Source organism: Anolis carolinensis, chromosome 4, assembly GCF_035594765.1.
Source record: "Anolis carolinensis isolate JA03-04 chromosome 4, rAnoCar3.1.pri, whole genome shotgun sequence".
Taxonomy (NCBI): Eukaryota; Metazoa; Chordata; class Lepidosauria; order Squamata; family Dactyloidae; genus Anolis; species Anolis carolinensis.
Window position 1 is genome coordinate 118,875,353 of NC_085844.1, and position 24,808 is coordinate 118,900,160.

The following is a 24,808-nucleotide window of genomic DNA, read 5'->3' on the forward strand; positions in this document are numbered from 1 at the left end:
ATTTGCATTTACACAGTGTGGCAAGTATATATATATATATGTCCAATACAGAGAGATACTGGTATGGAGTTCTGGCAGCCACCAGGACCAAGTGAGGAGGACAACAAGAGGTTTAGCTATGAAGGCCCAGTCAAGTGAAGAAAGCTATACCTGTATGAGAAAAAACAATGGACTTTTAAGACTTTACTGAAATCCAAATCCATGTATCCATACTGCGTAAGAACAATAGTTTTGATACTGCATTAAGTGCCATGAGTCCAACCTATGGCACCCCTGCTTTTGTAGTCTAGTGAGCTACAGTAGAGTCTCATTTATCCAACATTCGCTTATCCAACATTCTGGATTATCCAACGCATTTTTGTAGTCAATGTTTTCAATACATCATGATATTTTGGTGCTAAATTCATAAATACAGTAATTACTTCGTAGCATTACTGCCTATTGAACTACTTTTTCTGTCAAATTTGTTGTATAACATGATGTTTTTGGTGCTTAATTTGTGAAATCATAACCTAATTTGATGTTTAATAGGCTTCTCCTTAATCTCTCCTTATTATCCAACATATTCGCTTATCCAACGTTCTGCTGGCCCGTTTATGTTGGATAAGTGAGACTCTACTGTATTTAGAAAATACCAGGGTACCCTGAAAACAGAATTTGAGAAGTAAATCAGTTCAATTTTGTAATAGAAGCAAGCAACCAGAGTACGTACCTTAGGAATTGTCGTTTGGGATCCTGAGCTAAGATATCCTGCCATTATTGTTGCACCATAGGAACTAGAAACTTGTGTTTTGTTTATGGAGAGAGAAAAGTAGATACCATATTCTCTGTTTATTCAAGCCCTCCTGCAAAATGAAATTTAGGCCTGGATGGCTGCCACTTTCTCCAACCTGGTGCTCTCCAGATGGCTTAGATTACAACCCTTAATTGTTACCTGTTATGGGGTGGTAGTCCCACACATCTGGAAGACCTCCTCAAATTAGGGGAGGATTCTGGTACAGCGACATGCATTCAGTGTATGTGTGTAGGCCTTTTCTGGTTAACCCAGGTGTTTTCCACTAAGCAAAATCCTGCATGTCCTTGGAGGCCAGGCAGGTTTCCAGAGATTCTAAATAAGTGGATATAGCAATTTTGTTTGTTTCTCAGGTGCTTCTGGTGTGAATTCAAAATAACTCCTGTTTTCAGATTGCAGAAAGTTTCAAAGAACAAGCTATATCAATATACACACTCCATTTACTAACCCCTCCCCCATATGATAATTTGGGCTAATTTTAAGAGCAGATGTACAGATTTACCTTCAAAGGGACAGTTCGCAGTAAAGTTAGAAATAAATCTGTGTATATGTGTGAGAGATGATTATGTATTTTTACCAGTGTACCTAAGGGAGTATTCCTAAAAAAAAATAATCAGATAAATGGATAAGTTGTAGTCAGCTGTGTGGTTACCTGCTATCATCCTATTAGCCAACTTTCTTACCTAGTTTCTAGTTTATCATCCTTCAGTCCAAAAAAAGTTCAGGTTTTAACTTTTTTTGAAACTGCAAGTCGCTTCTGGTGTGAGAGAATTGTCTGTTTGCAAGGATATTGCCCAAGGGACATCAGGATGTTTGATGTTTTACCATCCTTGTGGGAGGCTTCTCTCATGTCCCCGTATAGAGAGCTGGAGCTGACAGAGGAAGCTCACCTGCTCTTCCCAGATTCGAACCGCCAACCTATCAGTCAGCAGTCCTTCTGGCACAAGGGTTTACCCCTTGTCAGAGTTATATAAAGCAACATTGAATGTATGCTGTAAATGCAATACACAAGAAGGATCTTTCTATCGTATGTGATGGACTTGTAAAAAAGGCTACAAAATATTGGGTACACATATGTTTTGATCCCCTCACGCCAAATGTAAAGATGAATATTCAATTAAAACAGGTGGCACAATAGGTTAAATCCTGTTTTAATTGAATATTGATCTTTACATTTGGAGTGAGGGGATCAAAGTATGTGTTTGTACCCAATATTTTGTAGCCATCACATACGATAGAATGATCCTTCTTCTGTATTGCATTTATAGCATACATTCAATGTTGCTTTATATAACTTTGACAATTTATCTGGTGTTATTTACCAATGGTGCATAATTTTGTAAAAATTATTTTAAGTTCATAACATAGTTTCAGATCTTTCAACCACATCTTTCTTCATGTTCCATATAAATATTATGTCTTAAATTTCTAGCTCATTTTACCATACCATCCTTCACTTGTTCCTCTTCAATTTCAAATTATAACAAAAACTTATACATTTTGTCTAGTTATCTGTTCATTTGTTAATAACTGGGCATAATCCAGACATTGTCAACTCTAAACCATAGTATGTTTTGTCTAATTTAATTATTTCAAATAACTATAAATTAGAAAATAGTTCGGATTCATAACATTCCCATAATCATTGTTCTTTTGTTTTCATGTTATAATCTCCTTGACAATTTTTCTATATCTCTTGATACCTTAACCATTTTTGCCTTTTGTTACTTGTGTTGAGACATAGTGGCATTTTATGACATCCTGGATTTCAATCTTGCCCGTGTTCCCATTAAGGCATGTCTCACGTAATGATGATTAAAATGTATATTTACTTCAGTTTTATCTTAACATAGATATCCATGTCATCCAAACCTCAGGTCATGACTTACTATTTCCAAGAGTCTTTTATTCCTGGAAAGTATCCTTGAATTTCCTTCCCCTTTTTCCTGTTGAGAGCAGAGCATTTGGAAAGACACTCCATATCTGTATGGATTCCTGTAATGTTCCTTCAACTAGCATGTCCAAGAATTTGCAGGAGGTGTGTATTTTTTCCCTGATGCTGATGCAATGTCTGGCTTGTTGTAACAATTGCCACACTTGTGACAATTTTTCATGTAGCACTGGATATTTGGCCCTCAGTGATCCTGTTGTGATCACAGTGAAAATGTAAAGGCTGCAAATTTTTCAATACCTGGCTTTTGCTCCAGGACAAACTTCTTTCCTGAAATTACTGTCGTATGGATATATTTAGATAGTTATACATCAGGCTAACCACTAGATCCATATTTATTTCCAGGGCATTTTGCCACTTTTAGATATTAAATAAAAGGCATTTGTAGTGTTCATGATGAAAGAGTTTAAATTAAACAAATGCTAGCTTGTGTTTACAGCTAGGATGGCCAAAACAAAGTTTTCCAGATGTCAGAATGCATGTCCCACCAGACGTAGCGAACTTAGCTAGAGATGGACAGTGATGAAACGTGAAGTCGAACAATATCTTGAAGGATGTATTTTGTCTATATCTTATTAAATACTTTCACACTTAACCTCCATAGTTATGAAAACTTCTTATTAGGAAAAATAGTTATTCAGACTGTTTATCAGAGTGGATTTGTAAATATTGCAGACATTATTCTACAAAACATAGCTTTAGTTTTTTTTAAAAAAAAAAATTGAACATAATAGTATTGTTGATAAATTTTAAGCACCCTCTCTATGCCTGTAATGCTGTTACGCTAGAGATCACTAATACAGTTGTCCCTCCATTTTTATGGTTTTGACTTTTGAAGATTTGATTCTTGACTGATTGCATTTAAAATGTTCTCGCTAGGAATCAATAGGTCTTCCATTGATCAGTTTCTTCCTGTCATGCTGGAGGGCCTAGAGCAGTGGTTCTCAACCTGGGGTCCCCCATATGTTTTTGGCCTCCAATTTCCAGAAATACTAACATCCTGGTAAAATACTAACCCTGGTAAACCGGCTGGGAGTTGTAGGCCAAAAACATCTGGGGACCCCAGTTGAGAACCACTGGCCTAGAGATTTCAAGAAAGAACACCAGCAATAGTCAGCTTCCAGCAGACATGAATGGTAAAGTTATGCTGGAAGACGTAAACATTTCTAGAGAGGTGTTCTCTTGGATAAAAATAGTGGTTATTTTCAGTATTTCACTTACACTGGGGTCTTGTGCCTCTAACCCCAGTGAATGTCAAGGGCTGGCTATATGTTAGCAAATGGGCAAATCAGGTGCAGAATGACTCACCCAGGGCCCACAGTATTTCACTACTAAGTGGGCTTTGAACCCTGGCCAAGACTTTCTCTAATGAGTCAATGTACTTTTCATATTTTGTGACCTGGTTGGAAGAATTGCCAACAGTGGTTTCAACATTCAGTTCTACTGAGGAATCACAAGTGCTTGTAATTCCAATTACTCATGAGACGTACAATTCTTCAGGAACTCTAGTTCTTCTAGTAATCTAGAGTACTGAACTGAAGTTAACTGTCCACAAAGTATTGACATCTGTTTATGTATTGACATCTGTTTTTGCCTGCTCCCCCTCCTACCAGGGCAGTTGTTATTTCTCATTAAACATTTTTGAGAGGGGAAAATAGTGTGCTCATGTGCAAGATTAATATGGGATTGATTCTGAAAGTCATCTTAAATTGTAGATCACAGATCAGAAGCTTTCCATTTCCACATAAAGTGTGGCTCGTGACAGTAGATTATTTAAAATGAAAAATGCAGTTAAGGAAGAGATAATTCCTAAGAGTGCCAAACCCTTCCCTTATTGAGGTGGGGAAATATAATCCATGGTGGAACTTACAAGATATAGGTGGTAACCTTGCTTGGGCAAAACTCCAAAGGTCACAAAGCAAACAATATTTACTTCGGAGAGTTTTAGGAGAGTAGCAGGAAATTCAGCTGCCACTGCATTGCCAGCTAAAAATAATAATAAAAAAAACACCCAGAGGTTTTGGTTTGAGAGGGACAGTCCCTTGTGCCACTGTTGGATGGCAACTGAAGCAAAGAACAGGGCCTGTCTTGTATTGGACTGAGTGCTTTTCTGTATGAATTTGAGATACAAGCAGCTGGACATATGTTGGGCTTATGCCGACTCTGGCTTAGGGAACACTGGGATTCTGTTTCACTGTCTCCTTAATAGGCTGGTGTAGGCTGCTTTGCATAGAAATTACACACACAGCGCTCTTTTCTTTTCCCAGCTTATTAAATGGATTCCTCCCTTTCCTTTAATGGTCCCAAATCTCAATAGGTTGCACTCTCCTGCACACTCCCCCATACTCTTGGTAGCAGCTCTCTTTTAACTTTGTATCTAAAGCCCCCTGTTGATTATAGACCGGCTAATAATTAGAAGAGTTGGAATAACTGAATGAGACCACTATTTGAAAGTCATCTGATCTCTCTTGACTCCATCCTTCCTTTCTCTCCCCCCCCCCCCCCCCATATACATTTTATGTTAAGTCGGGATGGGAAACTCCACAGGGCATTTGCCATTAATTAACCAGTAAGTAAATTCTCAAAATGTAGATCTCTCAAGTAGTGTGTGCTTTTTTTTCTTAACTATTTATTTTATTTTCTGTGAACAAAATTGTGAAATAGGAAGCATGGAAAAGGTAGCAGCATCCATGGCAATCAAGTGTGATTCAGACTGGCATAGACATTTTGTTTTGGTAAGCTAGTTAAGCTATTAAGCACTCCAGGGAATGGGGTTATCATGAGCTAATAGCTTCCCTGGATGCATGAAGGTATGAAATATAACTGGCATACAGGTTCTTGACATCTCCCACCTGAAATAAACCTCAGAGTCAAATCGCGCTCTCTTGAGCCATCCTGCGTGCTATTTTAAAGCCCTTTGCTATTTCAGAAAGGAAGTTAATAGAGTTGCCACATTAAGATTTATAGACACGTGGAGGGATCCTGAAGAACTGATTCCTTTGTGAAGTAAGAGACTCAGTTGTACTGTAATAGGAGCCTCCGGTGGCGCAGTGGGTTAAACCCTTGTGCTGGCAGGTCTGCTGACCGACAGGTCGGCGAGTCGAGTCTGGGGAGAGCAGGTGAGCTCCCTCTGTCAGCTCCAGCTCCCCATGCAGGGACATGAGAGAAGCCTACCACAGGATGGTAAAACATCAAACATCCAGGCGTCCCCTGGGCAACATCCTTGTAGATAGCCAATTCTTTCACACCGCAAGCAACTTGCAGTTTCTTAAGTTGCTCCTGACATAAAAAAGTTGTATTCTGATATGTACTGCCAGCTTGAAAAGTGTTTTTTTGAAATCACAGTGTGATTTCCTTGTAGATACACCTGAAGGTTAGAAAAGGCAACATGAACACAGGGGAGAGTTCCAGACTGAAGGTATCCATGTGCTAGATGTTGAAGCCATGTGCAGCAGAAAGATTCTGAGTGTCCTGGCTGCCTGATATCAAATTTTAGAGTTACTTCTCAATGTGCAGTACTGGGGGGCGGGGGGCGGGGGGGGGGCTGTCTATTCCATTACTTTCAATCTCCAGAGTGGCTGCGGAGATCTTGCTAGCCTTCAACTTCAATACCATGTTGTTGTTGTTCATTCACTCAGTTGTTTCCGACTCTTCGTGACCTCATGGACCAGTCCATGCCAGAACTCCCTGTCGGCCGTCGCCGCCCCCAGTTCCTTCAAGGTCAAGCCAGTCACTTCAAGGATACCGTCCATCCATCTCTTGGTCGGCCTCTCTTCCTTTTTCCTTCCATTTTCCCCAGCATCACGATCTTTTCCAAGCTTTCCTATCTTCTCATGATGTGGCCAAAATACTTCATCTTTGCCTCTAATATCCATTCCTCCAGTGAGCAGCCGGGCATTATTTCCTGGATGATGGACTGGTTGGATTTTCTTGCGGTCCAAGGCAGTCTCAGGCTTTTCCTCCAGCACCAAAGTTCAAAAGCATCTATCTTCCTTCGCTCAGCCTTCCTTGTGGTCCAGCTCTCACAACCATAGCTTACTATGGGGAATACCATTGCTTTAACTATGTGGATCTTCGTTGCCAGTGTAATGTCTCTGCTCTTCACTATTTTGTCAAGGTTGGCCATTGCTCTCCTCCCAAGAAGTAAACGTCTTCTGATTTTCTGCAATACCACATTACATCTGAGCAAAGGATTGACCCATACTTTGAGTCAAAGCCCATGTCTAAACATAGAGATGCCTACTCAGAATTAAATTCCACTGAGTTCTTGGGGACTTACTCCAGATAAAGTGTAGCAAGGATACAATTTGGAGAATGAGCCCCTCTGGACTCAGAAGGAATATTTCTGTGTAGGGTAAACACATTTTATAAGGAAGGAAGGATAGCTAGGCTTGCAACAGCTGAAATGACTAAGTCAGAGTGAATATATGCCAAGAGTTAATATGTGTGTGCTAATAAGTGGTGGAAGGCTGCCTTATCTCTTCTGTATAACACAGGTGGCCAAGGGGTTTGGGCCAGTGGCATTTATCCTACCAGAAGATATATTCCAAAGTTCATGCAGTAGCAATACCTTTATTAAGCATAGCAAATCATGGCAATATGACTAAGCTTTTGAGTGTGTCAGAGCTCTTCATCAGGCAAGGGAGGGAAACATGGAATGGGGGAGACTTGGCCTTGAAGTGATGCTGCCAGCTTGTTTGTCTTGAGATGTTATAAAGACAGGCTGGGCAAACTCCCAAAGGGGCTCTTGTACAAAATTTCAAACAAGGTAGTCCCCAGCTCTGCTAAGAAGTGGGAAAGAAGCCAGTCATGAAAATCATGCTAGTAGTTTCCATAATGAGATCTTGGCATAGATGACTTTATAGCAGGGGCTGTGGACCCTATGGCCTTTCAGATTTTGTGTGTCAGGCCTTGCTATTGGTAAAGGATGGTGGAACTGTAGTCTGAGTAACCACAAATTGTTCATCTCAGAGTTGTTACGGATTGATGATGATGATAAATGGAAGTTCTTACTTGTGCCTGCGATCCAGAGTCACCAGCAGAACAATAACATGCCACTCAGGTTTGCAGAACAAAAACACAGGAACTTTACTGATTCCAAGAGATCAAAAACAGTAGTGTTTACAATGGTCCCTCTGATCGCTTACAAAAGTCCATTGTCATAAATGGTCCTTTCTCAGTCCACAAATCTGTTTCAGAGAAGAATACAGTCCTGGTTCTTCTCCCTTTTTTCTCAGCAGCAAACAGGCCTCTAAATAGCAAGGCCTCTCTGAGTACACAGCTCCTTTTTTTCACCAGTAGTCAGTCAGCTCAGAAAAAACTTGTCCAAACTGGTTCTGCAGCAGCATAACAGAAACAGTATCAAAATCAATCCCAGGCCTTTGTAGACTCAGCCAATTTGCTTCATGCACTTCACTCTCCAGTCAACATACTCACAGAGCACAATGCCTTTGCAAAAGCATGACAAGAGTCATTGATATGGAAGGCAACTCTTGGATATTTCTTAGCATTAAAAATCATCGGCACCTTATCACTGTTTTCAAGTTAGTGTGGTGTTTTGAACATTAACTCTGAAGGCCAGGGTTCAAATCTCCAATTGGCTAGGAAACCTATTCACCTTGGACAAGTCACATTCTCTCAGCCTCCAAGAAAGGCAATGACAAACCTCTCCTGAACTGATCTTTCTAATAAAACCCTGCGATAACGGTTGTCATAAGTTGAAAACTACTTGAAGACACTCAACGACAGAAAACATTTTCATGGTATCCTTTTGCGTAGTTTCCTAATTGAACATATCCTTCAAACTTGGGGGCTTCTGTGATGAAGAAATGGTAGTTTTAGATTATTTTGAGCGTTGAGTGTTTGATGTTTGGAGGGAGAAGAGAGAGTTCCTCTTGTTTAGCCCGGAAGGCAGAAGGCAAGATGATGAGAGTGATAAGAGGCTGGGACTGGAGGGGGGAGTAATAGAGAAGACAGAGGAGGAGGAGACATTTGTTTAGGAAAGAGGCCTAGTCACTAAGCCTTTGGAGCAAAGAAACCCCTGCTGATAACACAGCTGAAAATAAGGGGTCTGTTTCTCTCTTGACTCCAGAGGAGTGGCACTCTGTAATAAATGACTATGTGGCAGCTGTCTCCCGGCTTCCAGAGTCTGGCAGCAGGATTTAATCCTGTCAGCAGAAGGAGCCAGGAAAAACGGCTGCTTTAAAACAGAATTCATAGAGATGGTAAAATAATACCTTCCTTAGGATCAGCCAAAATGTATGTTGTGCCATGATGAGAGTCTTGGTTCATAGGAAGTAAATGAAGAAGGGAGCATTTCTTTTGCTTTGTTTTGATTTAGCTCCATTAAAAAAACACCCCACTTAGTGTGTAGTTTGCTGAAATGGATGATGGCGAGGTGTGGATAATTATTCTGGATTACGTCTTTTCCCCCAATACAAATATCAGATTTGATTTGAAAACATAAAGGGTCTTTGATAAGGCATTATTCATTAGAGTCTTCTGAGTCAACAGCATTCCCAGTTTCCCTTTAATTTGGACATGTGCAAAACCTAAAAACAAACTACAGTAGAGTCTCACTTATCCAAGCTAAAAGGGCCGGCAGAAGCTTGGATAAGCAAATATCTTGGATAATAAGGAAGGATTAAGGAAAAGCCTATTAAACATCAAATTAGGTTATGATTTTACAAATTAAGCACCAAAACATCATGTTATACAACAAATCTGACAGAAAAAGTAGTTCACAACGCAGTAATGTTATGTTGTAATTACTGTATTTACGAATTTAACACCAAAATATCACAATATATTGAAAACATTGACGACAAAAATGGCTTGGATTATCCAGAGGCTTGGATAAGCGAGGCTTGGATTAGTGAGATTCTACTGTAAGTGCAAAACAGTCTTGGTATTGTTCCTTGTTTTTTTCACCCTGTGATTTCTATTAGCAGCCTCTTAGCTAAGATCCAACAAGGGAGTTGCATAAGTTTCCATGATGCAAGGATATTGTTTTTGGTATAGCTTTTGCATTGTTCAGTGCCCCTGAAGAAATAGCCTGAAACCCATGAAAGTTCATGCTGAAATAAATCACTTAGTCTTTCAGATGCCACAAGACTCTCATTTTTGCTACAACAGAGTAACATGATTACAGTATTTGAAAACCAGTAGCAGTTTTAATAGTAGATTTGAACATGGGGAGGATGGCAATTTCAAATGTAAAATCAGAAACAATTAATCTTTTCACCCAAATGCAAAATAGTGTAGATATTGCTAATCGTTTTTCCCATCCTATTATTTCTGTTAACAGCTTCTGAACAGTGGTCTAGAAAGGGAGTTGCATTGGTTTCCATGGTACAATAATATTCTTTTTGGTATAGCTTTAGCATTGTTCAGTGCATCAGTAGAAGTAGATTCAAATTCAGTGAAAGTTCATCTTAAAATAGGGCTATCAGAAATAGTAGTATGATTACATAATATCATTTAAAGGGAGTAGACTAATAAGAGATAGAAACCATCATATAGTGAGTGGGAAGTTCATAGATTTGTCTTGTTTGTTGGTTAGTTTAGTTTTTGAATGTATGCAAGTGTTTTGTTTCTGTAATTAAGTAAAGGTTTCGCTCTGACATTAAGTCTAGTTGTGTCTAATGCTGGGGGTTGATACTCATCTCCATTTCTAAGCTGAAGAGCCAGCGTTGTCTGTAGACACTTCCAAGGTCATGTGGCTGGCATGACTGCATGGAGCATCGCTACCTTTCCATCGGAGCGGTATCTATATGTCTACTCACATTTACATCTTTTCGAACTGCTGGAAGCTGACGCTAACAGTGGGAGCTCACCCCGCTCCCCGGATTTGAACTGCTGACCTTTTGGTTAGCAAATTCAGGAGCTCAGCAGTTTAATCTGCTGCGCCACTGGGGGCATTTATGTAATTGTGTTCTGAAAAACAGTTTTTGTGAAAATAAATAACTTATTCTTAAAGGCACCACAAAACTATCTTTTTTTTATTTTACTGAAACAGACTAACATGGCTATTTGTAATCTAGAGTTTTTTATAGTGAATGCGAACATAGGAAGAGGGGGAGAAAACAGGACCCAACTTCAACTGTAAAATAAGAAGCTACTAATGTCTTTACCCAAGAAATTCTTTCTTAAAAATATAAATAACACCATTCCGCAGGCATACTAAAATTCTCTGACTGGCTAGAATTCTCGGTTTTTTCCAAAGTCTGAGCTCAAATGCCTCCAGGAGGTGGGTGCAGTTGCCCTGCAGGGAGGTGTGAACTTTTCCTTCATTTCAGTTAGACTAATAATGTTTGTTTCCCTTTTGGCTGAGTCAAAAATGAATTGCTGACTCGTGCCACATGAGTAGATTTGTGGTTAGCCATGGGTCACTTGGTTCCCACTTGCATGCTCTTTGTAAGCCTTGGTCAGGGGAGAAGGTTTGGAGAGGCTCACATTGTTAATTAACTCGGAGCAACTTTCGAAGTCAAGATTTGGAGGAAGGCTGTTATTCAGTGATCGCTTGTGGGCAAGGCGTTAGCTTCCTCTGGGAGTATTTCCAGTGGGGAAAGGATTTGTTGCTGAAAAGAGGGAAAAAATCCAGAGAGTACTTAAAGGTCATAATCAGGGCAACTTTTAGGAGTAACAGTGTGTGTAAGAGAGAGATGGAGCAGACATCATTCAACTATTTATTTTGCGCTTGAATTATGCTGATTAAATTTTTTTCTATCACTTTGCAACCTATTTCATTCTCTCTCTCTTGGTAACCTGACAAACAGAGTGTGGTCAGTTGATGACAACACACCCCTTTAAAGTAGAAGAGAAACTGCTACATAAGTGTGCACCTACCAGCTTTGCTTTAAATCATTTTCTTTCCAAAGTGTAGAGAGAAGCACATTTTGCCATGAGGTTGAGCAGGCTAGCATGGCTCTGAATTGCTGAAGTGTCTCCCTCTTTCCTCCTCTCCCCCAGTTGCCAGGCCCATAAGCCAGAGCTGTGGAAGGAGATTCCCTGCCTTTCCCCCCAGCGAACAGGTGCGAGGAGCAAATGCCCACAGAGCGTTCTGACATCATTGGATTGTAGCTTTCCCTTCTTCATCGCAGCATTACAGCGTCTCTGGTTTCCCCTTAATAAGAACAGCCAAGCTGATTGTCCTTTGCCTGCTCATCCTGTTGCATGTCGAGGCATTTGCATGACCAATCGATGGGGCACAGAAAGCTCTCGTGTGCAAACTGGCATCTGAAAAGAGTAATTGCATCAGGCCCTATAATTACGTTGCCGATTGCAGTTCCACAGGATTGGCGCAGTGTGTGCGTTTTAATGGCCAGCTGTATCAGCTTGGTGTTACCACTCATTCGCTTTTTTTTTTTTTTTGCTTCCTACTCCTACTTCCTACTCCTCATCATGTAGACTGGCAACTTTCCCGATGGGATTAATACCCCTTTAATTGTGCCAGCTTGAACTGAAAGCGTGCATCCTGGGTTTTAGCAATACATCTTCCAAGAAGGAGGCTTTCAAGATAGAAATTTGTTTTACAGTCAGGAGAAACTTCTTTCTACATTACTTTTCCTTCCTTTCTTTTCTTTCACATTCTGCTGAAATATTTTTAAGTTTTGAAAACTTGTATCTGACATTTTTAAATACCAAGTGGCCTTCTCTATTTTGTAGCCAATGTAGTAGTAGTAGTAGTAGTAGTAATAATAATAATAATAATAATAATAATAATAATTTTTTTTTCGTGTCAGGAGCAACCTGAGTTGCTTCTGGTGTGAGAGAATTGGCCATCTGCAAGGATGTTGCCCAGGGACGCCCGGATGTTTTGATGTTTTTACCATCCTTGTGGGAGGCTTCTCTCATGTCCCCTCATGGAGCTGGAGCTGATAGAGGGAGCTCATCCGCGCTCTCCCCGGGTGGGATTCAAACCTGGCAGCCTTCAGGTCAGCAACCCAACCTTCAAGTCACAAGGTTTTAATCCACTAAGCCACGGGAGCTCCAATAATAATAATAATAATAATAATAACAACAACAACAACAACAACAACTGCAAAATGCCACCTTACTGGGATCTGCGCGCATCATCCAAAAGTACATCACAGAGTCCTAAACGCTTGGGAAGTGTTAGACTTGTGATTTTGTGATACGAAATCCAGCATATCTATCTTGTTTGCTGTGTCATACAATGTCGTTGTGCCAATAATAATAATAATAATAATATAACTTTATTCTTGAATCCCGCCACTATCTCCCCGAAGGGACTTTGGGCGGCTTACCCATGGACCAGAGTGCCAAAAACAGAACATAAAATAAATCACAATTTAAACACACAGTTGAATAAAACATACAGAAACATTAAACAACAACTGAAAACTCAAATAAAACAGCGCTCATCAACCAATGGCAGTAAGCTACTGAAAACGTGGCCAGGCTGTAAACCATGAGTTTACATATGCAGATACTGATCTGACTTGTTTGTGAGATTTTAGTGGCTTTTAAATTCTTCTGCTTCTCAGGTTTCCTAATACTATGTTTATTGAGTATAAATGTTCCATTTTACACATTGTGATATATATAGCATTTTCATATAATAAACCATTTTAATCTTGCTTAACCCCTTTTCTCTAAAATTACTTCTGAACTTCTCCTTTCCTTGTCCCTCTCTACCTACAGTAAGACAAAAAAACCTTTTAAAAATAAAAAGTCATAAAATTTAAAATTGATTCACCATCCTTGAAGACATAATATCTTCTGATATTATTAATGTATACACACAGGGTGTTTTCATTTTTATTTCAAAGACACTTTTGTGTGTACATTATTATTATTTTTTAAATGAATGGTTTTGGTGGGGCCTAACATTTCAAATCAAGGGGAATTAACTCTACATGCTCACACCTTTCTCCCATCTGTGATAATTAGAAACTTTGTGGTATGTTTGAGTTTGTCTAGAAGTTGGCTTATGCAGTTGACTTTGTTCAGTATCCTTACAAATTTAGCACTGACACACACATTCTTGTAAAGATCCTATTACTATGTGATGATCATTTGACAAAAACAATTTATGAAACACAGTAGCCTTATTTAGCCAAGCAAAGGGGCTTGGGCCTACAACCGTTCTTGCTTGGCATCACTCTTCTGTCTTCCCGTAAATCTCTTTTTGGCTTTAACCTCTACCTCCCTTTGCCTTTACCACTAGAGTTGTAGGAACTGAGTGGCTGAAACAGCTGCGGATTTATTTCCTTTTGCTGCACCACAGATTCTAAGAAGTGATTCCACACAACTGCAGATGAATCCAGATAAATGGGAACTTTTTGTAATGAGATGGGGGACATCTGCAGTAGTCTTTGTGAGGATTAGAATTGTAAGCTCCCCTTGTTCCTCTTTAGAAACTAGCCATTCGAGTAAAGGAAGGTTGCAGTTGCAGTCACATACATCTGGAAGGTACCAAGGTGGAAAACAGATCTGAATGTCCAGACTGCTGCCAATTAATTTCTTCAGTAAAAACGTTCTTACAAGTATACTTCTCAATAAATATTAACAATCTGCTTATAGATTACAAGCTAAGAGTCTTTATAGAAAGAACTCTTTGCTGCAAGCAAGCCAAGCTCCATCTACAGCAGTGTATGTTAAACGATTGTAAAGGCCTGCCTATGTAAAATTTAATCATTCTGGATGCTTTTCTTCTGCTGAGCTATAGCAGAACCCTGGACACATCTACAAGTAGAAAAAGTAAAGGTTTTCCCGTGACATTAAGTCTAGTCGAATACGACTCTGGGGGTAGGTGCACATCTCCATTTCTAAGCTGAAGAGCTGGCGTTGTCCGTAGATGCCTCCTAGTTCATGTGGCCGGCATGACCGCATGGAGTGCTGTTACTTTCCCGCCAAAGTGGTACCTTTTGATCTGCTCACATTTGCATGTTTTCGAACTGCTAGGTTGGCACAAAGGTTGGGGCTAACAATGGGAGCTCACTCCATCCCGCAGTTTTGAACCGCCAACCTTCTGTACCAAGTTCTGTAACTTAGAGATTTAACCCGCTGCACTATTGTGGCCCCTTATCATATACAAGTACATTGGCAAATACTATCATTTGAGATGTTGATAGCACAGTTGGTTCCATGATGAAATGAAACAACACTGGCAAATCTGACAGATCCCATCGTGTTTTTGAGCACTTTCCCCCATTGTTGAGCACTTCTGGGGCTCAGAAGACAATTTCTCCTTATACAAATACACTGACAAATACTATCATGTGAGATGTTGATAACACTGTTGGTTCCATGATGATCAGCAGAAGTTAAGAGTTCTTGAGCCATTTCCTTTCTATCTAGATTTGCACCTCCAACTTTCTCTTAGGTTAGTAGTTGAGATCACTGTACTAGATTTAAGCACCAACAGCATGTGCTAGTAAACCATTTTGAAGGCAACATTTTAATACTGCCATTGCCATGCTACACACAGTGCTACTGCCCTACTTGCTAGGTCTGTTGTTTGGCTTGTTAAGACATAAGTGCAGATTACAGCACAGCACTGGAGAACAGCTGTTGGCCTTCTACTTGTTTGGATTTCAGTTCCTAGAAATCCTAGCTATCATATTCAATAGTAATCAAAAACATCTTACAGGCCGGACGTTTCTTGCTCTTGTTTTAGTATAAAGACAAACTGAATCATAGAATCATAGAATAGTAGAGTTGGAAGAGACCTCATGTGTCATCCAGTCCAACCCCCTGCCAAGAAGCAGGAAATCGCATTCAAAGCACCCCCAACAGATGTCCATCCAGCCTCTGCTTAAAAGCCTCCAAAGAAGGAGCCTCCACCACAGTCCGGGGGAGAGAGTTCCACTGCCGAACAGCTCTCACAGTGAGGAAGTTCTTCCTGATGTTCAGGTGGAATCTCCTTTCCTGTAGTTTGAAGACATTGTTCCGCGTTCTAGTCTGCAGGGCAGCAGAAAACAAGCTTGCTCCCTCCTCCCTATGACTTCCCCTCACATATTTGTACATGGCTATCATGTCTCCTCTTAGCCTTCTCTTCTGCAGGCTAAACATGCCCAGTTCTTTAAGCCGCTCCTCATAGGGCTTGTTCTCCAGACCTTTGATCATTTTAGTTGCCCTCCTCTGGACACATTCCAGCTTGTCAACATTTCCCTTCAACTGCGGTGCCCAGAATTGGACGCAGTATTCCAGGTGTGGTCTGACCAAGGCAGAATAGAGGGGGAGCATGACTTCCCTGGATCTAGACGCTATACCCCTATTGATGCAGGCCAGAATCCCATTGGCTTTCTTAGCAGCCGCATCACATTGCTGGCTCATGTTTAACTTGTTGTCCACAAGGACTCCAAGATCTTTTTCACATGTACTGCTGTCTAGCCATGTGTCCTCCATTCTGTATCTTTGCATTACATTTTTTTCTGCCGAAGTGAAGTATCTTGCATTTGTCCCTGTTGACCAGAAGCTGACCACTTGGAGTGCCTCTGGTATTACTGTGAGAAGGTTCTTGATTGTGCATGTGGCAGGGCTCAGGCTGCATTGTAGTAAGTGGTCTGTGGCTTGTTCTCCATACTCACATGGCGAAGACTCCACTTTGTAGCCCCATTTCCTAAGATTGGCTCTGCTTCTCGTGGTGACAGAGTGCAGTCTGTTCAGTTCCTTCCAAGTCGCCCAGTTTCCTGTGTGCCGGGGCAGGGGTGGGGGGGGTGGGGAGTTTCTCATCTGATGTCAGCCATGGATTGAGGTTTCGGAGACATGAGAGAAGCCTCCCCGCAGGATAGTAACACATCCGGGCATCTCCTGGGCAATATCTTTGTAGGTGGCAGATTCTCTCACACCATAGTGACTTGCACTATGCATCCAACCATCCGAAGTGATAGTGATAGTATTTTTTAAAGAAGTGGATAATGATGACTATATTAAATAATACATGATACATAACTCTACTGTGGGTTCCAAGTCTTTTTGAGATACTGATATGATGAATCCCAAGGAAAGGGTTTTATTTACTACCTTTTTCTTAATATGGGTTGTCTGAACCCATCAAAAATTAAGATGTAGCAAACAAGTGTTTTTCCTCCAAGCACTTTAGCCATGCATTTTCTTGACCTGGGGACATTTGTCTTCTAATGCAGCATGGCTTAGTCCAGGCTTCTGCAATCCTTCATCTCCTAACCAGCTGGTGGGAGAAGGTAGGAATGATAGTCAAAGCCTCTCAAAAGTAGGAGGAACTTTTCTTTAAAGAAAACTGAAGGTGTCAAGGATTCAATCCAAGGTCTTATCTATGCAAACCCTTCCCGGTTTGCATGAAACAAGGGAGACTGTTTTCCCTCAGGATGTTGCCTCATAGCTCCTATTGTTCAATCAACTCTCCAGCTTATCTTGTCCGCTATGAGAATGCCAGAAGACAAGGGTTTGGCCTGTTTCGGTTGGCTTTAAAGAACATGTCCAAACTGGGCAGCAAGGCTCTCTCCCCCAGCCCAACTGAGCGTCTGCGAAGCGGCTAACTTCATTTTTGGGCAGACAGGGCAGAGTAACAGTACAATTTTGAAGGCACACATTAGCATTTCAGACAACAGATAACAAAAGTTAAAAACAAAACACTTCAGTTGGTATTGAGAGCCAGAAGTTTCTATTATGTCCATTACAACTTTACTATTTAAAATATTTTAAATCTAAAATAATTTATTCTGCATTAGTTTGGCTATTGAGATGTGATAGAATGGTTAAATATGACTTGGCCAATTGGCATTTAGCTGTAGAAGCTTCTATGGCAGAAACAATGCTCTGTGAAGCTTCTTTAAAGCAAAACTTTCTGCCCCTCTCTACCTTTCTTAGTGCTGAAATTTCAGGAAAATCTTTTTCACCCTTCAGCTCTAAGATTTCTAGAGCTTCAGTGACTTCCGAATTCCAGAAACTCAGTGCAGCAGCAGATTTCTTTAGCCTCTCATGAACTGTGAAGTTGTGAAGTTAAAAAGTCAGTGCAAAAATTATGAGGAATCAGAGGCTTGCATTCTGTTGTTACAAAATGAATATGCCAAGTACTAGGCATAGGCATTTTTGGATCTTTGGATTAAGACAGCACATTTTTGTTGCCCTCATATTTCAAAGGATATTCAAAACATGGAAGTCTCTTCTGGAATTGATAGATGTTAGCAGTTCCAAGTCTACACAAATATACTCAGAAGTGCTTTTCCATTGAGCTCAATGGAATTGAGCAGCCAAAGTTTCCACAGTGTCAATCTTTGTAACAACACAATCTGACTTATAATTAATGCAACATCCACTGAACTATGCTAGGCAACCTGTGGCTGCAGGTATCTGGCAGCCTTGTATACCTTGCAGACATGTATTCTAGATCTTTTCTATCTTTCGTGTTTGAAAAAGGTCTATATCTCTCATATATCTGTTTGAAAAACCAGAAATAGTCATATGTGAAGCCTAAATGTCTTTTTTTTAAGTATCTGCTTTAAAAAGTGTCAAATTTATGGCACTTTTAAAGTGATTATGGCTCCTGAACAAGAATGAGCCACTTGCTTAGTTTACAACAGACCTCACAACATCTGAGGATGCCTGCCATAGATGTGGGTGAAACATCAGGAGGGAATGCCTCTGGAACATGGCCATACAGCCTAGAAAACTCACAGCAACCCAGAATGAGTTGTATTTCCTCTGTGGTCTATGCTTTATTCATCTTTATGTCCTTGGTTTAGTTATTTTGTATTGCATGTATGTATCCTATGCCTTCTTAGAGGGGCTTTGGATAGCCTATATAATTTTCCCACTACATCTCTCCCAATTTTGAGGTAGACAAGCTTTGAGAGATGGCAGTTTCTCAAAAGTCATCCTTAAATCCTAAACATTTATTTCCTTTAAAAACATAACTTTTGTTGGTGAAGAGCCTTAATGTATTTTTATTTTGTTTTTCTTTTTTTTTTATATATTCTAGGCAGTGTTGTGCTCCACCTGTGCTGACACAAAGGTGATTCTGCTGCTTTCCCTCTACCATCTCTCTACCCCTGTTTGCACCATAATCTCAGAAGCTAAATCCACAGTTACCAAGGTCAGTTGAAATCTAGGGGCTGAAGGCTTTTGGGAACTCTAGTCCAAAAATATGGTTTCCCAAACCAACCCTGCCCATTCCACCAAAGGCAAGGGCTTATTCTCGCATTATTTAGTCTTGCTGGCTATATCAGCTGTCCTAGTATATCATCTCCCCACACCCCTACACACCTTCTTATTAGTCCCTAAGTAAAATCTTTTGTGTACAATCTCGTAAAACCTCTTTCACTGGATAACAATATTGTTTGACTCATGACTTTGCAATGCTCCCGCTTTTGCTGAGACGTTACTGGTGGAACAGTGAGATGTAGGAATGTAGGAGGCTCTCTCATGAAATGCTCTTTTATCCTTCTATATCATTTTTTCACCTGGGATAATAAATGCAGTAGTGCATGAGCTTTTCAGTGGATGGCTTTTCAAGTCCCTCCTCCGTGTTGTTAAACTTTTACAAACATGTGGAAAGAAGTGACACCAGTGTCCTTGAATGACACGAGGAAGGAAGCTGACATTTTCTTGGAACCAATTCTCTTGAACTCTTTATATGTGTCCGTACGTTTGTGCATGTACATGCTGGTTTTTGCTTCTGTGGTTTTTGAGATTATATTCCAGGTGTGTTCCCCACACCTCCACTTGAAGCTATTCTTTGCAGATAGGTGTTTTGAAAGAAACTAACAAAAATCACTACCACACCCGAAGATGATTAAGATGGTGGATTATGTGTTCAGCCCTCAATTCTGTGCTTCAATTCTCCATGGATTCACAGATTACATAGCCATACATATATTCTTTTTGGCAGTTTGATCTGTGTTTGCCTAGGAGCACTAACCATTAATTTATTGCTGCCTTCTTCTGCAAAGTAATTGTGAAAATCACAGGTGGTTGCTAGCATCAGCTTACTTTGGTATCTGTGGATCTAATGCCCTGAAAGCTACTAATGGAGTTCTGTAACATCTTACGGCTGCTATCCATCTTCCCTTACTCTGTGCCTTCTCCATAGTTGACCACTGCTGGTATACCAATGGCTACTAGTACGAGAGTGTATTTCTATTATCACTGCAAGATTGTGGATCAGTTTCTAGTACCAGAATTTTTAAAAAACTGGTCTTGAAATTCATTAACCCAATAACCTAATTGATAGTCCTAACTAGAGTAGATCCTCTGAATCAATTGGATTTATGTAGTTGAGACTATCAATTGGATTCAAGCTGTTCACTGGGAAACGACAAACATCAGTTACTGTGGAAATTATTTTCAACCTGTTGTGCTTAGAGTAAGAGTGTAAAGAGCTGGTGATCTCATTGCAGCCCAGGCCTATGCATGCTTATTAAGAAATAAGCTCCTTTTTTATAAAGGAGATTTCAAGTTATATTTTCATAGCAAGAACGTAACTTGTGAGGTGGTTTAGGTATCTCAATCCATGACCTTGCTGTTTGGAGAATATTAGTTCTGTTGAATGCCCCCCCCCCCAAACAACTCTCATTGAAAGAAAGTTTTGTTGTTTATTTGTTCAGTCGCTTCTGACTCTTTGTGACCTCATGTATCAGCCCACACCCGAGCTTTCTATCAATTCGTGAAGCTCTTAGATTTTGCCAGATTCACCTGTTAGAGCAGTGGTTCTCAACCTGTGGGTCCCCAGGTGTTTTGGCCTCCAATTCCCAGAAATCCCAGCTAGTTTACCAACTGTTAGGATTTCTGGGAGTTGAAGGCCAAAACATCTGGGGACCCACAGGTTGAGAACAACAGCGTTAGAGGAGGAAAAAGGCAAACCACTTGTTAAAGAAAATCCTATGAAATTCATGAGGTTACCATATGTTGACAGGCAACCTGAAGATATGCATGTGTGCACACATAAACACACTCCGGAAAACAGGAATGGGAAGAATCATGCAAACAAAAGTAAATGATTTTTTGTGAGCAAGAGCTTTTGCCTTTCGTTGTTGAAAATGGGTATATCCCCTTATTTCTATCGTAATTAAAATAGACGAGTCTTTTAGCACTAAAAGGGGGCCTGAGTGTGGAAGTGGGAAAGAATTAGAAAAAGAAAAAAATGGGTGTGTGTTTCCTACTTGCTCCAGCATAAGCGTAGGCTATCCGAAGAAATGTGTGTAGATGAGTGTAAATTTCTGTTCAAGGCACTCTGGCAAGTGGTTCTCTTTCTAGCTAGCTCAAGTGAGGAGTGGAATGCGACTTAGAAGAGCATGGATGAAGCTGTGGAGCATGCTCGGAAATTTAATTATTTGTTGTTAAGCTTATAGTTTTATGTTACGATGTTTTTAAAATGATATAAGCCGCCTTGTCTGCCAGGAGAAAGGTGGCATAAAAATTTCCTAAATAAATACAGTAGTGTCTCACTTATCCAACTGTCGCTTATCCAGTGTTCTGTATTATCCAACGTAGTCTGCCTCCCGCCCGGATGCACAGCTGTTTCTCTAGGCAGCAACATTTAGCGGGCCAACACACCCAACAAGATGAAAAGCTGGTTTTCACCATACAGTCTTTAAAAAAAATGGCCAAAGGAAGAAATAGATTTATCAAAAGCTTTTTGTTGAAAAAAGAATGAAAAACAGCAATCCCATTGTCCCATTTTAAAATATATTTGGTTAAACTCCCCTGTCTCATCTTTGGTATGCATGTTGGGCTTCTGGCTCACTATTATGGCACTGCTTTAGGGTTAGCCCTTGTCAAAAGCCAACTTTTCATTTACTTTAAGTCTGCAACAGATCTCAGATTTTATGGCTCATGCTTGCCTTTCCTTGGTAGTGCCAGGATCTGAAAACACTTGAGCATTCTTCTAAACTTTAACCTCTGATAATACTTCTCCCTCTCTCTCTCTTTGTTTCCCCCTATGCCCTTCGTATAAACGGGTCTATTTCTTGGCAGTGCAATTGGTCCTTTCTGTCTAGCTTTCATCAAAAGTACATGAATGTCCTGGGAACTCGCTTCTTGAGGACAAAGGTCAATTTCCTCAGGGAAACGTTTCATGAGAATGTGGCCATAAAAAACTTGTGTTTCTATGACACTGTCAGCCTTCTGTCCACATTTTCAGTGGCATAAGTTATCATTAAAGGTGTTGCTGAGCATTGGCCTAAGGACTCCAGGGGATGCCTAGTCTACATATGTGTTTATATGTGACTTTTGGCAGCCCCATGAATTCCATAGGATTTTCTTAAGCAAGGTATACTCAGATGTGATTTTGCCAGTTTCTTCCATTGAAATAATAGCATATAGCACCTGATTTTTTAAATGATCTCCTGCCCAACAACTAACTGGAACGGAAAATGCTTAAGGTTAAGGTAAAGGTTTCCCTGTGACATTAAATCTAGTTGTGTCCAACTCTGGGGTTTGGCACTCATCTCCATTTCTAAGCCCAAGAGCCAGCATTGTCCGTAGATGCCTCCAAGGTATTTATATATCTACTCACATTTGCATGTTTTCAAACTGCTAGTTTGGCAGAAACTGGGGCTAACAGCAGGAGCTCACCCCACTCCTGGGATTTGAACCGCCAACTTTTCGGTCAGCATGTTCAGCAGCTCAACGGTTAAACCCACTGCAACATCGGGGGCTCCAGGTTAAACTACTTAGCTTCCAGTAGAAACTGCTTAGCTTCTAATATAAAACAGGAGCTGGTGCCTTTGGGGGTATTTATTATGAATCAAAACAAAACTTTGAAAAACAAGCCAGATGTTTAATGTGCTTATAAAATATGCAGGAAGCAAACAAACAAAATCTCACTGTCCATCACACAGTACATCTTGTTGTGTGCCTCAGGTCATTTTCTACTTACTGCAATCTTCAGGCGAACCTATAAGAGTTTTCTTGTTAAGATGTGGTCAGAAGGGTTTGTCTTTGCCTTCCTCTGAGGGTAAGGGAATGTCACTTGCGCAGGGTCACCTAGTGAGTTTCCATGGCTGAGCAGGGATTAGCATCCTGGCCTCCACAGTCATTGTCCAAAGCTCAAACTACAATGCGTTGCTGACTCTGCACACAGTGGTGCTTTGCATCCCAAGGGCGGAGAATCCCAGACCATGCTGCCAAATCTGGTCTTCTGGACTTCATTAGATGGCCTTACCCCCTTCCCTATTTGGTAACTAACCAGTTCCTTTCTTAATTCATTTCTTGTTCCAAAAAACCCAAATGGCCTCTCCTGAGAACTTTAAGCCAAATAGGGATAACTGGCAATAAGAGCTGGTATTTTGGTCCTACTTTTTTGCTTTTTTAGCCCCATGTGGCCCTAGAGAACCTATGTGGAATTCAATTCAGCCCTAAAATGTATATCCTACTATTGGTTGCAGTTGAATGTATGCTTTCATAGTATTGTGGAGCTAGCTCTGTGTGGTATCCTTGGTTTCCTTTTATCCTGATGTAAGGTTCTCAGAACCCCATATGAAATCTTCACCCCCATCTTATGTGGCTTCCAACGCAGACTTCCCATGTTTCTTCTCTTCTTAACTTTTATTCAACAGAGGCAGCAAGCCAATATTCAGTAGCACTCAGTTTTCATCAGTTGGACCATAGGAAATCCTTCCAGGACTGCGGAGACTTGTATATTTACTTGTTTGTTTTGATATACCTAGAAAGATATTATTTCGTTGTTAATTCTATATGATTTCAAAGGACTTAGTATTGATCTAGATAATGTGAAAGGTATATGGTGCTCTAATACACATATTGTGTACAACATACATATTGGACCATTATTGTTTTACATATATTTTGGTACATTGTTTACAATAGACATCTGTGTTCCTCACTAAAAATAATGTTGTCAATGCCCTTTTTGCTCTTGTTATCTCCTCTTTTCCTCCCCCACACCACTATGGTGTCTCTGTATTATTGTACATAGAAGCATTCTTGAAATCAGGGGTTCCTGTCAAGTGATGAGGTGGAAAAAGTCAGAGGATCTCACATATTTTGACAAGCCACTAAAATTCTCAAAGTGTTTTCATAGAATCATAGAATCATAGAATAGTAGAGTTGGAAGAGACCACATGGGCCATCTAGTCCAACCCCCTGCTAAGAAGCAGGAAATCGCATTCAAAGCACCCCCGACAGATGGCCATCCAGCCTCTGCTTAAAAGCCTCCAAGGAAGGAGCCTCCACCACGGCCCCGGGGAGAGAGTTCCACTGTCGAACAGCTCTTTGATAAAGTGCACCAGTGATAGCTAATGCATTGTTAATATATTTTCACCACCCACAAGTATCAAGAGGCATCTTGGGTTCCTCCTCAATTTGTTATGATGTTCTTTAGTTTCTGAAAAAAATGTGTTTCTGTATGAAGTCTTCCTTTATTTTAACATTATTTGGGTTTAAAATGTTATGAGCTGGATTATAGTAATGCTACTGAAGCACACGTCAAAAATCTAATCTCTTCCATTCTCTTTGTCTTCCCACTTGCTTTAACAGGTGCTACCAAGGAGAAAAGTGGTTATCTAGGTGGTGCTAGATTTCTAAATACTAAAACAGGAAAGCAGGTGGGAAGGAAACCTCACTGGACAGTGTCAACGAAGGAAAATGAAGGTAATTAGCTCAGAACATCTGCCTTAAAAATAGGTGGCACTGTCGCTTACACAGTGTCTAATAATACATTATATTATGGCCTTCCAAAATAATGAGCAAAAATGGGAATCCTTGAAAACAAATACTGATGCATGGACTAATTTGTTTTCTTAGCCCTTCTTCAATAATTAAAGCTGGGATTCCAAACACTATTTTTGAAATCTCACTTCAGGGTCAACAATTCAGTGATAAGATTGTAAATATTGGACATTAATGTGTTTCTGACCTCCCAAAAGGTGTGGACATCTTGTACTCTGATTGATCCAAATGGATCTGTTGGATTATGGATTCTGAAAGCATTTCCCATTGTCAGTCATACTGACATGTAATATATGACCTAGAACTGAATAAGAGCAAGGTGACTGCTACTACTCAGAATGAGGTGATCATCTCAGGTAGAGAACACTGAGGGACAGCAGCAGACTTCTCCTGAATGTTCATCAAGACCTACGGCTCCTCTCTTCTGA

The 24,808-nt window shown here is 40.3% G+C and overlaps 1 protein-coding gene across 6 annotated transcripts in view; it reads left to right on the top strand.

Moving 5' to 3' along the window:
* The window catches only part of rreb1 (ras responsive element binding protein 1), a 183,533-nt gene that overhangs the window by 79,048 nt on the left and 79,677 nt on the right, over positions 1 to 24,808 (top strand). For 4 of the 6 annotated variants that reach the window (XM_008117950.3, XM_008117960.3, XM_008117951.3 and 1 more), the window contains 2 exons: positions 18,673 to 18,786; positions 24,189 to 24,302. The gene's annotated coding sequence lies outside the window, so the exon portion shown is untranslated. The remainder of the gene's footprint in view (positions 1 to 18,672; positions 18,787 to 24,188; positions 24,303 to 24,808) is intronic. The other 2 variants (XM_008117953.3, XM_008117956.3) reach the window with 1 other exon arrangement.